This window comes from Macrobrachium nipponense, chromosome 40 (assembly GCF_015104395.2).
Source record: "Macrobrachium nipponense isolate FS-2020 chromosome 40, ASM1510439v2, whole genome shotgun sequence".
In the NCBI taxonomy this organism is placed as follows: Eukaryota; Metazoa; Arthropoda; class Malacostraca; order Decapoda; family Palaemonidae; genus Macrobrachium; species Macrobrachium nipponense.
This window is the reverse complement of record NC_061101.1, coordinates 31,633,845-31,645,316: the sequence shown is the minus strand read 5'-3', so window position 1 is coordinate 31,645,316 and position 11,472 is coordinate 31,633,845. Positions and strand designations below refer to the sequence as shown.

General features: G+C 41.6%; 1 protein-coding gene across 2 annotated transcripts in view; it reads left to right on the top strand.

The window, feature by feature from the left end:
* Nucleotides 1-11,472, top strand: part of LOC135212064 (E3 ubiquitin-protein ligase SH3RF3-like) — a 197,601-nt gene that overhangs the window by 61,183 nt on the left and 124,946 nt on the right. The window lies entirely within an intron of this gene.

Sequence of the window (11,472 nt, the reverse complement as noted above, 5' to 3'; positions counted from 1 at the left end):
ATCTTTGAATGGTGTTTTTGTGAGTGATGGCTAAAGAAGGCTCTAGTGTTGTGTACGAAATGATTATCCTTTACCAGTGATGTTTTCTCCACCGTACCACAATGTACGTGTTAGGGCCTATATTTGGTTAAGCATGTAATTCATTCATGTCTTCTCTAGACCAAGATCAATCCTCATTTGCATTTGTCAAGGTGTGGGCAGCAGTGTTGCCTCCAGCTGACTTCTGAGATTTGTTGTGATTTTTCAGTGGATAAATGGTTCTGCTTTGCCCAGTAGTAGTCGTCAGCAAACCCTCCAAGGAGGGTGGGCCCCGTAGCCCAAGTGACCCCAAGAGCGCCGCCATTTTGGACTCCTCCGAATCTGAAATTAAAGAAACTGATGAAAAAGACCCCTCTCTCTCAGGAATTAAATTAACTCCCGAGGAAGAGGGGGTGACATTACATAATAAATCAGCCTGAGGGCCTCCCTATACTTCTGACGACAAATCGGTGGAAGAAAAGGAAGGAGACAAAAGGCACAATACTAGCATGGGGTGTGACAGTGGCAGGAGACTGAGCATTGGGAAGAGAAGAAAAATCCCTCCCAAGAAGGAAGAGTAGGAACTCTATGATGCTCCCTCTTACTATAAAATAAAGTTCACTGCTCTCTAGGCCATACACAACATTCCATGCAGGGATTTGTTACTTTACAAACGTTAGAATGACATCTGCTACAAGTGATGTGAGGATCAGTTGCTGAAGAAGCCAAAAAACAAGAACACGGGAAACTTGGAGTTCCTGGGCACACACGTTTTCGAGGCCAAGAAGGAGCAGAAGCCATAACATCAGCCAAACACACACACACACACGAAAACGGTCAATGAACCGGGTAAAGGCTGAGAGAGGTCAACCACAACTCTCGTCCAGGCGGATAAGAAAAAGACTGAACGCTGTGGCATGGGTGCGTGGTCCTTGACCACTTTTCACCCGATATGTGCATGCGTTGCCAGATCTCACAAGATTCCTTGCTTTCATCTGTGATTTAACCAGATCCAGCTAGGTTTGTAGCTATGAAAAATACAAATTGTCTTAGAAAATTTGTCATTTTATCCCAAAGTCTTCTGTTGATATCTTTGAATTCTTCTTTATCTGAATGTGTATCACTAATTCCTTCTTCAGTGCCATCTGTGCAGTGAATTTCTTAACATACATGTGTCATGGTTCTTCCTTCGGTAGAATCAAGTTTTTTTTTTCCCAAAAGGTGGTGATAAAAGTAAGCTCTCCTTCTCATGTTGCTGCAACAATTGCTCATGCAGGTTTCACTGCTGCCAGGAATTATTCTCATATTCAGGACACATGGTGATCTTTGTATGTCTTTATCGTCTGCATCTTTTCCACTGGGTTCATTGGGGCTTTAATTTAGATGTTTTGTACCGTACTGATGAGTATGTTAGCATATGTTGCTGAACTTTCCAATTTTGAAGCCTATCAGACTGCTAGTTGTAAAATGGTTTTTAGGTACCATAAGTCACACCTTCATTTTCCCCAATCATGGATTTAGAATCCGCCACGACCTGCTGAAGGGACCACTCTGTGCCTAGGACTTGATCCCGACGACTGAACTCGTCCGTGACCACATTCCTTTTGCCTGGGATATACCTGGCTGAGAGGTCCACTGAATTCTTGACTGCCCACTGATGAATCTCGACTGTCAAAGCGTGAAGTTGACACGAAACCAGTCCCCCCTGCTTGTGTTCACATAAGCGACCACCATGGTGTTGTCTGACATGAGAACCACAGAATGTCCCTCTACCTTCTCCTGAAATTCCTTCAGACCCAGAAAGGCTGCCTTTAACACCAATGCATTGATATGTTGCTGTTTGTCTAAACTCCAAACACACGAAGTAATGGGGCTGCCTAAATGAGCTCCCCACCCTGTGAGGACAAGGAAGTCTGGTGGCAGAGAACACAGAGGAACACCTTCCAAGAGACTGATCGTCCAACCACCAATGAAGATCTCTCACTTCTAGGGACAGAGGAACCCTTATCAGCGGTGAGTCCCCCACCGGAGACCAGAAGTCCCTTAGTCTCCTTTGTAGAGACCAAAGATGAAGTCGCCCATTAGGGAGTAGCTTCCCCAGAGAAGATAAAATTCCCAGAAGAACCTGCCACTGATGTGCTGACTGATCCGGCTGCGACAGGAAGTTGCGCGCCACTACCCATAACTTCTTCAACCTCTGATCCGACGGAAAAACCCTTGATGCTGCTGTATCGATGACCATGCCTAGATAAAGAATTCACTGACTGGGTACGAGATTCAGTTTCTCTAGGTTCACCAAAATACAGAGTTCCAGGCAAAACCAAAGCAGGCGATCTCTGTGCGGCAGCAGCTTCTCTCTGAAACTCGCTAAAGCCAAACAGTCGTCGATGTACCTCAGCAGACAGATCGCTTGAGCATGAGCCCAAGTTGAGACGAGAGAGAATACCCTTGTGAACACCTGAGGGGCCGTGGTCAATCTTAAACACAGGACTTTGAACTGGAACACCTTGTCTCTAAGAGAGAAGCGAAGGAACTTCCTGGACGATGGATGAATAGGGATTTGAAGGTACACATCCTTTAGATCTATCAACAGCATGAAGTTGTTTTCCCTCACTGCTGCCAACACCGATCGCGGGGTCTCCATCTTAAGCCTCATCTTCCTGACAAAATGGTTCAAAGTGGGCAGGTCGATCACAGACCTCCAACCCCCTGATGCCTTCGGCACCAAGATGATGTGACTGTAAAACTCTGGAGGTGGACACACCACTTCTTCTATCGCACCCTTATCCAGCATTTTCTGCACTTCCTCCCGAAGAGCTAAGAACTTCGGAGAATTGGGGGAATACACTCGCCTGAGCAGAGGTCTGTCTGAGAGCTGGGGTTAAGTAGTTGAACGGTAGTAGATACCCCACTTGAAGAACATCGACTACCCAATTCCCTGCCCCATAACTCTGCCACATGGCTCACTGTCCTGCCAGGCACCCCTCCACCGGTGGCAAAGGAGAGGGAGAGGCGCCCAACCTATTGCGACCCTTCTTAATTCTAACCCTGGGGCCCCTCCTTGGCCTGTAAGCGACGAATGAGAGGGCCCAGCCAAAGCCGAACTTCTAGATGGCTTACTAGGTGCTCGCCATCATGGACAACGCTGTGTCTCCTCTGATCAGCAGAAGATTAACCCACAAGATGAGCAAGATAAGAAAATGCCTTGCCCCCCAGACTGTAACAAACTGGCAAGAGAATATGCACTTACCAACCCTTCTGCAGACCTGTCAGGTGAAATCCTAGCAATGGCTGTTGACCACAAGTCTATCAACAACACTGTCTGGAACATGGAGGCTGCTGTAGACTCCATCGCCAAAGCATCCTGTGGTGACAAGGATGGCGCTACTGGACACCTCTGATTCTGAAAGAGAAGAAACTGTTGAAATAGCCTCCTCCCTGCTGGGAAGCAAATTAACCCCGAGGGAGAGGAGGTGACATTACACATAAAGTCAGCCTGAGGGCCTCCCGATACTTCCAATGACGAATCCATAGAAGAAAAGGAAGGAGAGATAGGCACACAAACTCTAGCATCATGGGGTGTGACTGAGGTAGAAGACGAAGCATATGGACAAGGAGATGAAAACCCTTCCCATGAAGGAGGAGTCGAAACTCTACGATGCTCCCTCTTACTATAAATAACTTCCATTGCTCTCTAGGCCACGCATGACATTCCGGGAAGGGATTCATTATACATAGTACAGAAATTAGAATGACACCTACTGCATGTGGAATGGGGGTCTGTAGCTGCCGAAGCCAGGAAATGAGAACATGGGAAACCTTGAATCGCGGGCCACATACGTTGGCGAGGCCGAGAAGACGCAGAGGAAGTCATAATAACACAATACACACACATAGACTAGCAAGAGAGCAAACACAGTAAAAAACAACCAGGTTGGACGGCGAGTGAGCAACTGCATCACTCACCCAGGCGGTTAAGAAAAAGACTAAACATGGTAGCTTGGGGTGCGCGGTCTTTGACCAACTTTCACCAGATATACGTATGCATTTCCAGATCTCACAGATTCCTTGATTTACAATCTCTGATTGTTTAAACAGATCCAGCTAGGTGGTAGAAAATTATGCTGTTGTTAAGACCTCAGGTTTGTAGCTGTGAAAAATACAAATTGTCTTAGAAAATTTGTAATTTTTCATATAAGTAACTTACCAAGCATTATGTTACAGGAATACCGCAGTTGAAAAATAACGTAAAGGTTTGATGTTCTAGACTGACTGCGTGCAAAGTAGGACGTGACTCGCCTGTACTAACGATAGCATGGATTCTATGAAAATCTACAGGATTCTGCACTGACTTTTTGGGTATGGTCATGTGGTTCGCCGGAAAATTCTGGATTTCGGACATGTCTTGTAGATGAATAAATTTTTTATTTAATTCAAAAGATGATGATATGGACGACCCAACATCATTCTCCTCCCTGATGGAGTTATTTACGTGGTGCATGTTTTGCCTTGGACACTCGGAAAATTGACCATGTTTTTATTATTTTGGGCAGCAGTATTGGGAACTGAGCTCCCGGAAGTCTGATTTACTTATGTTTATTTCTGTGTGGCATTGCAATGAACGGATTTTCTTATGATTTTTTGGATGTTTCTTCTTGTCACTACTGACGTTCTGTGTATTCTTAGCGTTACCTTGTGAACGGTTATGAGCATTACACTGAGCATATGAATGATTTGTGGTATTGAGAATGGAGCAAAAATGTGTACAATTATTCATCATATGTCCTGTTCTCTTAGAGTTAAAGCAAGTTACCCCGACCGAGTTATTACTAACTACATTTACTTGCTGTGGTTTATTCTCTTGTTTTGAAAAGGCCTGGTCAAGAGATGGGTCTAAATCTGCGCATTTAGACATATGTTCTCTAACTTGGTTGTATATGTCCAGTTCTATACTGTCGGAAGTTAATTTATCATCAAAACACCGAATTAAGGCTTCTGGCAACATTGCTGATATGAAGGTTAGATAGATAAGCCTGACAAAATCTTTGGTGGTTGTCTCGGTACCGTTAACCCAATCTGACAGATTAAATTGATCCATGTATTCACTCAGGTGGTCTGCTATCAACGCAGCCCTGTCGACTGGGCTAAGATTAGTCATGGAAATAATCTTATGTATGTTCCGCAAAGCTAACACTTCATCCAGCACTTCCTTGCTACCATAACTTGAACGTACTAATTTGTCTTTAAATTCTTCCCACGTGTTTGCCTCTTAAAAGGAAATCCCCCTAAGGTATGACCCAGCGTCACCCTTAGCAAAATCAATGAAGCTTTTAGCTTCTGTAGTTGTAAGGAGTGGATTGTTATTTCACTTTGCTTTCAAATGAGCATCTACGGATGAGATCCATGATTCAACTCCTTGTGTCAAATATCCATTAACATGCCCTTGGAATGGTACTATGGTGGATCTTGCATTAACTAAAATCACAACAGGATTACTGGATGGGATAGATGCGGATGCCCCCACAGAAGTGGTGGTAGCCATCTTTACCACAGATTTCTTATGAGCAGTACATCTGTTAGCAATCATATCAAAATATCTGTATGAATATGCCCTACCACTGCGCAAACACATATGCTAGATGAACACCTACCTCAGGTAAAAGCACAATGAAAGGGCACTAACACAGAAGTAATATGTATGGTTACACAGTAAAAGATGATAATAATATACGCTCATAAAACACAGTAAAAATATTTCAGTAATATCTCTGAAAACAAAAAAAGTTGGCAAAAATGACAGAGTAAAATTCCTGCAAGAGAGGGGTTTATTAGCAAATGACGCTCTAACTCACCCAGAAACAGCCAACTGAACGACCTGCAATCGAACAAGTGAATAATTGAGTGTGTACATAGCAAATGGTTAAGACAGGCTTACTTAGCTTCTTTTATGAGGCATATCTTCCGCTTGTGTAGAAAGACGTCATTCCAGTCAGCTGTTGGGATGTCCTTGTCTTCGGGCGGATGCATTTGGTTGTTGCAATGACACAGGTTGTTTTTTTTCCATTGTCCTGTTGATGATCTTCAAGGAAGGGTATGTTTACTGGTGTCTCTTGCAGCCGATGATAAACGATGAGGATGCTGCTAATCTGATGATGCCGATTGATGAAATATGCATCTGTTGTATTGGTATGTAGAAGTCATTATTCATCCTAGAATTACTCCGTTAAATGTCGGTGAAGGTCGCAAAAGATGTTTCATGGCACTGTGACGCGCTGCCGGGCGTATGATTCAATCTTAAGAAGTGATGTGAGCTAAGTCCATCGGCGTGTAACTGGTTTCCTTTGTATTTGTTGACCGCTGCCACCATTCTGTAGTGACTGGGACCAGCTTCGATGAAGTGGAAAGTGACAGTCACAAAGTTGATTCTTTATGATTCGCCAAGGAGAAGGGTGGTTTGTTATCGAGACATATTTCTCTCTCTCTCTCTCTCTCTCTCTCTCTCTCTCTCTCTCTCTCTCTCTCTCTCTCTCTCTCTCTTTTCAAGTTGAAGGATGGCTTGAAACACTTGGGCTTATAAAAAGGATGTATTCTCTTAAATAATTACAAGTCGATGTCCATCTTGAGATAGAAGCTTTCTGAAGAGACTTAACTTACAGAGAGGATAGTCAGAGAGCAAGTGATACAAAGTTAACAATGTTTAAACTCAGGATGAAAATGGTATGGGACAGACGAACTTACATCCTTGACATGTAGGTCAAAGATGACAACTCAGTTTACTTTTGTTCTTGTGAGAGCCGGGTTTGACATACCAGTCCACGGGAAGGATGTTCGTTCGTTTGTCTGTGGTTATGATAAGTTAGCATTGCATATCCTGAACGGACTAGTTATTTTTGGGAGTTTTTTCCTCATTGACCTATTGTACAGAGCGCAGCTATGTTTTTAATAATGAAATGGATTACATTTCCATTTTTATGTAATTTTCATTACACATTGGTCTTCTAGGTAATTACATAGCCAGCTGGCTCATTCTGCTTTTGTCACCCACACAAGTTACACCGTGCGCTAGCTGCTGCAAGCCCTGTTTCACTGGTTGGTAACAAATGATTTATTTGCTGGGAGTCAGTGAAATATTATTGCTTTTGTTTAGTTTCAAGCTGCAGATTTGCTGTTGTTACTTCCTTTTCATTTAGCTGTGACTGATGCAAGTCCTTCGGGCCTTCAATGTATATTGTAGCGAAGGATGTAAGGCTAGGCTAACTAAGTTTTGCTACGATGCAAATACCAAGTGCAGTAATTATAGGGGACAGATATGTTCTGAGGAGAATACTGGTTATTGGTGTGGGTTCTGTTCCAATGACTTAATGATAGGCATAGGCAAAAATGCAGATAACTGAAAATCGGCTATTTTTGGCATTTATCACTTCCAGTAACTGGTTAATGGTGCTTCTGTGAGGTATGTATCGCTGCCAATACTCTATTATTGGTGCTGGCAACTGGAAATCGGTGCTAGACAAGCACCATAAAACCAGATCACCAATAACCAAGGACGCCGATAACCAGGGACTGCCTGTACTCCTGTGCTTAAGTCCCATGCTTCTAACCCTAATGCCATCGCCAACCTTGAATCCGTGTTCAATAAGAAGTTAAATCTTGTGAGTTCAGTATCTGAGATAGGGACATCCCTGAAAGTCCTAATGGATAAAGTCTTTTTTGAGAAAGTGTCAAGTAAAGTGCAAGTGGAGGAGGTGGTTTCTCGTCCTACCGACTCTCCTAGATGAAGGTCCCTTTTCCCAGAGGTCCAAGGGAGGCTGGTTGAGTTTGCTCATGGGTTACAGCCCCCTCAATTGAGCCTGTTGCAAAATACCAGGTTTCAACAGATAGCTGTTGGAAAAGCATCTTGTCAGATGTGCATCGTTTGTCTTCCTGTTCGGATTCTGATCACAGGCATCATAGGCCCTTCCTTGATTCATCCCAGCCATTGAAGAGGCATGTGGACGTCACTGGTTGGTCTTCCCCACTTTCTGTTAAGCGGTACGAGGAGGTTTTTGTAAGCCCACAGCCTTCTTACAGCTTTACGGTGGATCCCTCATTCTTTGCATTGGTACACTTGTACACTTCCTTCTCATCCATGGGAATCTCTAATCTCATTCTCTCCAGATCATCCCAGTATACACCGTCCTCTTTTGAATGCCAAGTACCCATAGCATCACTCCAATCATCATTGAGAGTACTCAGAGCCTGCTCCCGAGAGCCCAGTCCCACCTAGGATCAAGATGAGCCTTCTTTGGCACTTATCAGGCAACATCTTTTTGAGATTTTGAGCTTCATTAAAAAAGCTCCTACCTCTAAGTCTCCTTAGGACGTATCCCAGTCTCCAGTCTCATCAGAGGATGAAGAAGAGATTAATTAAGCTTCTGCTCCTACTTCAGTGTATGCAACTTTTCTTCGCTACCTGTTGGTGAGTTTTCCATCCTTTTTCGCTCCAGCTGGCCTGGCCTCTCCTGAAGAAGGTGCTTAAAGAAATCTAAAACTGGTTCTGTTCCAAGGCAAGGCTACTTTCACCTATTCTCCCTCTTGTCTGGTTAAGAGGAAATACCTGTCATACACCACTGTCATACATCTTTGACTCAAGTAGCAGACTTCCTCTTCTATCTGAGGACCTCTAGAAGTCTATTCTCTTCCACCATTAAAGGATACTGAATGATGCTCACCTCAGTCTTTAAGCACAGAAGTTTGGACCTGTCATCAAACCAAGATCTTAATTGTTCTACACTTCAAAGCAGAAGTCCAATCTGATTTCATGGAAGTTAGATGTCGTGCTAAAGTGGCTCATGGGCCATCCTTTCGTACCTGTCCGTTCCGTTTCCCTCAAGAATCTCGCTCGAAAGACACTCTTCTTCATAGCTTTAGCAACTGCCAATCGTGTAAGTGAACTGCAAGCTATTGACAAAGGTAGCCTTATCCCATGAGGATTCAGTGTGCTCTCTCACCCTAGGGCTCCTAGCCAAGAATGAGGATCCATCCAAGCCCTGGCCTCTCTCCTTACCTATTAAGAGTTTAATGGAAATCTTGGACCTGGAGGAAGAGGAAAGAGTTGTGCCCAGGCAAAGCCTTAAGGTATTATCTACGAGGTACCATGAAAATCAGAGAGCCTTTTAGCAACATTTGGATGTTCTGTCAAGAATCCTTCTTGCTCTCTTTCAAAGAATACCCTGTCATTCTTCTCAAGGAACCTGATCTCCGAGGCACATTCTCGGAACTAGGAAGACACTTTGCCTGCGTTCAAGGTGAAAGAGTATGAAGTCCAAGCAGTCGCTATGTCTCTTGTCTTCAAGCATAATTTATCCCTTCCATGCAAAGTTAAGGTATCTGGTAGGTTAATGTTTACTCAGATACCATAGACTACCAGTACTTGTACCTGGCAAACTCTGTAACACTATATTTACTCAAATATCATCATCATTATTAGAGTAAAATCTGCACAACTGGCACCTTTGGAACCAAAGGGTTGTTGGTAATTTAGATTACAAGCGGCCCACGGTTAACGGCGCAATCGCTTAGGGGTGAATCGGTTTTACGGCTGTCGTCAAAAATATTAATTAAAAAATAAGGTATTTTAAGGTATTTGTCTAATGAGTAAATACTTTTGTAGAAATACTGTTCAGACCATACAGGTTATGCAAATGATATTTAAAAATTTTATTGAGAGTTATTACATTGGTATTATGGTAAAATATATGCCTCTGATGCTGTTCTATGCCAAAAATACAGTTTAATATGGGCAAATTTAGTTATGGATGTGTCGATTTATAAATGTTCATGCTTTCATGTGTAAAATGTGTATGAAAATGTATTATGTCTAGGGTATTTTTATTTCTTCACATAAATATGATACAAAGGCAGCTTTTGAAACTGCCTTTCACATTATCAAAGAGGATGATTTTTCATGTTAGTTCTTGTGAGCCACTGCCTGCTGCTTCCGAAAATATCGATCTAAAAAAGTGCAAATTTAGCGATCGATGCGTCCATTTTATAAATGTTCATGCTTTTAATGTTTAAAATGTGTATGAAAATGTATTACATATACGGTATTTTTATTTCTGCACATAAAAATGATACAAAGGCAGCTTTTGAAACTGCCCTCCAGTTACCAAATAGGATGTTTTTTTCATGTTCGTACTTGTGAGCCGCTGCCTGCCGCTCTTCCGAAAATATTGAGTTAAAAAAAAGTGCAATTTTAGCGATCGATGTGTTGATTTTATAAATGTTCATGCTTTTGTTTAAAATGTGTGTGAAAATATATTACCTACATATAGGGTATTTTTATTTTTATACATAAATATGATACAAATTAAGGCAGCCTTTGTAACTGCCCTCGACTTTATCAGAGGATGTTTTTTCATGTTCCTTCTTGTCTGCTGCTGTTCCGAAAAATGCACTTACAAAGACTTCATGTGCTTATATTTTATTCGTTTGGGAGCTAATTATAACTCATTTTGTTAATGAAACTTCAGCTTTTTGTTATAAGTTTCCATGCATTTATGTTTAAAATGTGTATGAAAAATGTATGAGGGTAATTTTTTTATTTTTGTACATAAACATGATACAGTGGCAGTATGCATGTCCATTTGAAGTCTTTGTAACAGTCCTTCACATGATGAAGACAAAGGTTGTTCAGTTGCTCCCGAATAATAAAATTTTAATTTATATCATTGAATCACATTTTTATAACAAATTATATTTAGAATTGTTGCATAAACTGATTTTAAAAGACAAAACTCACATATACATTTTTGCAACACTGCAATTTGTTTGTTTTTCCATGGGATAGAAGTACAAAATATAACTGTGCAACTGGGATGATTTTTTGCTTTGTTTTGTGAGCAAAAAAATTGAGGTACGACCATAGGAGCTCGAGATGCCGCTGCTACATAGATGGCCTAGTGACGAAAATTAAGATAGCACAGAAGAAAAAGTAAATATGCATCTTTTCCATAAATCTTTTAAAAAGTTGTACATTACTTCACTGTATCCAATAATATTGTATGCATTCTCATATTATTGTATTATAAAATACTACGGTAAATATAAGCCAGTATTCCGTGGAGCGGCCAATTTTTTGGTTTGGAAATCAGCTGATGGCGAATACGAGTTTGTTTTGCCATATTTAATGCAATTCTGAGCAAATTTTCTTGCTTCTAGTTAGCATAAACGAATATCTAGATATTTTATTTATATGAGAACAGGTAATTTTTCCTTATATGACCTGTTTTTAGGTGGCAATTTGACTTGAATATGTCTCGTTGTGATTGTGAACTATTTTTTTTCATTAACAGATTATGTTGGCGGCATGTCATTGAGTCCTTTATATCATTGTAATACGTACTTTGTTATTTATCTTATATCGGCGTGAAACCAACGGTAAAATGTGTTCTTTCAAGCATAGTAGTAGTA